This window comes from Lissotriton vulgaris, chromosome 3_1 (assembly GCF_964263255.1).
Source record: "Lissotriton vulgaris chromosome 3_1, aLisVul1.2, whole genome shotgun sequence".
NCBI lineage: Eukaryota > Metazoa > Chordata > Amphibia > Caudata > Salamandridae > Lissotriton > Lissotriton vulgaris.
Window position 1 is genome coordinate 580,739,654 of NC_141689.1, and position 5,402 is coordinate 580,745,055.

Consider the following 5,402-nt stretch of genomic DNA (forward strand, 5'->3'; position numbering starts at 1 on the left):
GTGAGACTGTATAAATGGTATAGGTCAAATAGGCTGACAAGGTCGATGAGAGTACAGGAGCAGAGAATGGAGAACTTGCAAGACAATCAATATCGAAGTCTAAGGGCATTAGAGATGCTCAGGCGAGGGAACCTTGCGACAAGTGCTGTGTAGCTTGGTCCCTACCCTAAGGAATGTTGGGTTGGTGGTGATGACACAGGTCATCAAAGGGGGGACTGAGAGAGCGCAAAACTGAGTTAGAAATTGTAGGGGTGCACCATATTCATGAATAATCAGCCCCGGCATATATAAAGGATTATAATCATGTTTAAATGTGATATAGGGCTATGGAATAATGTACTAGGATTTACTTGGAGTAGTGTTTTGAAAGTACTAATGCCACGTTAATCTAGGAATATTGTTTGCAGTGAAATACTAATTCAATTAAAGGATGCTCGAATAGTCATTGATGAATTTAAATGCATGTTTAGAAATTCATTATTGTATTCATATAACGACATAGAAGTGTTTAAGTTAGAAAATGTATTCTTTTTGTTATAATGGTGAAGGCCTAATGAACGGGGAAAAATGTTTGGCAATGTTAGAATGTGATATCCCGAAACGTGCAGAGGTCCAGGTGGGGAGAAAGACTGTGTAGGCCGAACTAAGAATGTTTCACTTCACATTAAATCATGGAAATGTCTTTCCTAGAAGGTTGCTTTAGAAAATTAATTGCAAGTAGCATGGACCTGTGAATCGATTTATGTGCGTTCTTTTGCAGGTGCAAGGTTAACTAGAGATAGTAGAGAAGGGCCCATTGTGTATGAGCGTTAGGATGGTAGTCCCAGACATGGAGGAGTGGCTTCGGAATTTGGGAAGCAACTTCAAGAGGAGAAGACTCTGGGACCCAAGGACGTTTGTCAACAAACAAGGATGAGGATGTCGTAATGGAGTTTTTGAAAGTTAATACCTTTGAGAGGGGCCTACCTTAGGGTGTGTCGCCCATATTGTGGGGTTTGTATTAGGGACAGCACCGTAGGAGAGCAGAGCAAATGCGCATGAGGGCGAAGAAAGATTGCTGGGTAGGCAGAGAGCTGCTATGCGAGATGGGTTCTTAGGCTAAGTCCGAACAAAGTGAGGGTGCTTCTTTGGAAGTCACCACGGCTGACACCTTTGTTAGGAGGGAACTTTGTTAAGTAGGGATGCCACTTAGTATAGAGTAGGGACAGATTAATCTAGATTTATTTATTTTTCCGATGCCTACTAAAACCCAGATTATAGCAATTCTTGCTAGTCTAGTGGTTTTGGAATTGATACTTGTATTGTTTCTTAGTCGATTGAGACTTTTCCATAGGATCATGTTTGTATTAGTGCCTGTTTATCTTCTGAATCTTTTACTGAGGTGTATATACACACAACTGCTTTTGGCTTTATAAGAAATCTTTAAACTTGACTTTTTGTCAGTGGTTCTTTGGGGAAAGCAATGGGGATAGTGCAAATTGACATTACGATGTTAAGATAGATTGCCTTCTACACTCTATGACAGGTAAAAAGGTCTAGTCAACCTGTGGCTGGATTCTAGAAATACTATTCTGATTCGAGAGATAAAAATCCCACCTTTCCACTACTGAAATTAATTACAGCACAGTACATGCCATGTTAAGAGTTTATGGTCAACCAGCATTTCCAAGTAAGAAGGCCCTTGTTGCAACTTTAACAGCCATGCTTCCTGCCAGACCCGATACTTAACCCCTTCCGTGCGGCCGCGATTTTTCCCGTGTGCGGACGCCGGACGAACACGGGCGGGCCATGACGAAACCCAGCCATCATCAGCACACGAGCACCGTAGTGCATGACGGCTGGGGTTCGTCACCAGCATGGAAGGGGTTAAGTAGCTATTTGCTACTCTGATTAAAAGCCCATGTCAATGTAGCATGTATTTGTCTGCTGTGTAGTAAATGTTTTAGGTAAGGGGCGGGATTTAAAATGTGCATATTTACATGAATGTTTTGGGGAGAGGCACGCGTACGTGATGAATGGTTTCTAACGCTACCTGTATGGCTATTGCCGTATGTCAGGCAGTAATTGTGCCGATTATTAGTGTTCATTTTTCTACACTCGTGTGCCGTCGTTACCAGCACAGCCTAACTTACAAGGAAGGCTCCAGAAAACGGGGTTTCCTAAGTTAAAGAATGTATGGAAAGCATGCATAGGTGTTATGAAAACAGCAGGGCTAGCCAGGGAGTGTGGGGAACTGGCTCTTCATCAGGGAGGATGGGAAGTGAGAGCGCACTTCACATGCCAGGAACATCCGTAAACAGCAGCATGGTTGTCGAATGACAAGATACCCTGCGGTAAACAAAAGAAGGTTTATCTCTTCCCTAATAAAAATGAATTAAACAGTGACACTTCTTTGTGGCAGCTGAGCACTGCTTGAAACAAAGAATACTTTGTAAACTTTAAAAAGTTTATAATGAACAACTGGAAGGAGGAGATGGGCCTGCGCGAAAGGTCAAAACAATGACAAGTGGCAATTGTGTTCAGATGGCTTTGGTGGGGCTAATTAATAAAAACATTGTTAAACCTTGAAGATTATAGGTTTTATACATAGGACGTGCAAAAGTCATGAAGTAGTGCTGACACTTTATTTGCTCAAAACACAAACAAGGCGAGGCTAAACTGCTTAGAGGCGGTTTTGTAAGCAGGCTTGACGTCTTTTCTGTTTGTGAAAGAGACATTCCTTTTAGTAAAAAATGGTGCAGATTTCACTGTTGATTTGTCCCCTTCTGAATGATTCCTGACTCTGCAAGCCGATCCATGCAAATTAAAAATACCTTGTTTTACGTGTTTTATGTGTTATAAGACAAATCCGGTGAAATAATAGAAGGTTATCACACCTTTGAAAGCAGATACTAGGCTGTAGACCTTGTTTATGTTGGGCGCATGTTATCACACTTCTTTTATTGAGAGCCTAAAGAGCACCCCTGACACACCTTACCAATCGCAGAGAGGTCTGGGTGGGTGAGTTACGCATTTTACAATAACTAGGGTTACGGGGCTTTCATTTATTTACTGAAAGATCTGTGGAAGGAAGAAGTCAACATAAATAAACACCTGGATACAAACCGAATTGTCATCCTATGCCTATTTTGTACAAATGGGCAGGTAGGAGCAGAAAAAGAAACACCTGGATGCATTAGAGAACTTTGCAGAGTTTAGTGAGAGGTGCTGCGACTGCAAAAGGTGTACGGTGAGTACTCCACAAACTGACCCGCACTTTCGCCACAGTTCTGGGTGGGGAGGGCGGTACGAAGCTGAGGTGGGAGTGAGAGAAGATTGTGCTGAGTGTTATGTCACATTTCTGGGCGGGGGTAGTGGAGAGCCAAACGAAGCTGAGGTGGGAGTGGGAGAAGCTTGTGTTTTGTCACAGGTCGGGGCAGGGAAGCGGAGGACGGTCTGAAGCTGAGGTGGGAGAAGCTTGTGCTGAGTGTTTGGTCACAGTTCTGGGCGGGGTCGTGGAGGGCCATACAAAGCTGAGGTGGAAGTGGGAGAAGCATGTGCTGAATGTTTTGTTACAGTTCTGGACGGGGGTAGTGGAGAGCGGGAGAAGCTTGTACTGAGTGTGCTTGAGTTCCGAGGATGGGAGGTGCTGGCAGACTACCATTTAGGAGGAAGGCAATTTAGTATTTGCATTTCGGGGAGGGTGGAGTTTTTACGTTTTCGTAGTAACAAAAATAGTGGCAGCAATCTTAAAGATAGGAAATGTTGCAGCAAAAGCAGATCTGCTTCGAGTCAAGCCGCTGGGCGTTTTCTTTCAATTTATTACTTTTAGTACAATGGTGGCACCCGCCGGATGTTTAAAGCTAAACCACGGTGCAGCCATTGTGTAAATAAAAACAAATACACATAAAAAGAAAGGTATGGGGCAACGTTCCGCAAATAATAAAACAAAGGCGTGGCCACCATTTTTCTTGCCCAGGCGTGCATGCTGCCTACATAAAATTAAGCCACGTCCAAAGCCCGTTGTTGCACCAACATTAGAGCCTGTGATAAATGTGATTACAACAAATTAACTGAGAGCCAAGACAACATTTGTCTCTGGTTCTGAGAGCCCATAAACGATCTGTGATATGAAAAATATTTGGTACGCAAATCATGCAACAATCGTCTGATATGATAAGGTGTCCTACTTCTCCGCTTTGAGTATGTAATAAAAGTTAAAGTTTTAAAGAACTAAATACCATTCAATAGATAAGCGGGAGGACACTAGTTTGAATTGGGTTATGAGGCGTCTTTGCCTAACCTCAGCAATTACACTCAGAGGGTGCCAGCCGCGAACCACTTCCAATGCCAGGAGGGGGTTAAGCATCAGCGAGTGCCAGATACACAGTCACACGTCTCCTGCCGCTCCCTTTGGGTCCGAGTCTCTGGAAGCTCACCCCCCTTTTCAGGGGATGCCCTGCTGGAGCAACAACTGGCTCTTGTATCAGACCTTCCCCAAGGTACTTGAGTGACAGATGCACTCCGCACGTGGGGGATTGTGTGGAAATTTACTAAAGATGGACAATATATGTTCTAAGGGAATGAAATACAATGTATAAAAGACATACTACCAATTCACAAATTGCCGGGTTCACCATGAAAACCGCTAATAGGTCGGGACTTCTAATATGTAAATCAAGCTCAAAAGTTAAACCTATCACTTGCACCTAATCATGGACAAGTTGGATTGAAAGGTATCTACGCCTAGAGGAGCAAATTGCTTTCAGTGTGCCGTGTCGTCTGTAAAGCAAAAGTGCAACGTTCCGTAAATAATATTAATCTACTAACTAGAGCAGAGTCAGATTTCAATGGACACTCTGTAGTCTGGTGACCAAGGTATGATTGTATCTAGAATTCTATCTCCCTCCAAGAAATAATAAGCATTAAGAAATGTGCTTAGTTCTTCTTTATGGCAGACACGCTGGTGAAAATGGCAGCAAAAAGGCCACATTCGACTAACGTAAGACATCAGCGGTTCTTCCTTTAGTTGCTTCCCTGTGAAATGGATCCAAAAAAGAACAAGCCTGTGAGTTGTGCGCTCACGCACGCCACAGCGAGCCATGTGGTTTCAATTATCGTGCCCGTGTCTGGGCACGATAATTGATACCACATGACAGCCAGTGCGCGTAATGGACACCAATAGGCCAGAGGCGGAGCAATGTGCCCGGCTTTGGCTAATTGGGTGCTGTCTTTGATAAAAAGACGCACGCAAAAGCCAAAAGTGTGCCCCAAAAGGAAAAGCACATGCACACGCGTGTACTATTCCTAGGTACATTTTCAACCCCCCCTCAAGAAGTCTCTCGCTGCTGCAACGCAGGCGCAAGACCTAAAAAGGGGCTTCCAAATTAAGTCCAGAAGAACTGGATTCATTTTAAGGTTTG

At 43.7% G+C, this 5,402-nt stretch overlaps 1 pseudogene; it reads right to left on the minus strand.

Moving 5' to 3' along the window:
- Nucleotides 1-4,242: 4,242 nt before the first annotated feature.
- LOC147726813 (Nuclear RNase P) lies at nt 4,243-4,523 on the minus strand (annotated as a pseudogene).
- Nucleotides 4,524-5,402: the final 879 nt, after the last annotated feature.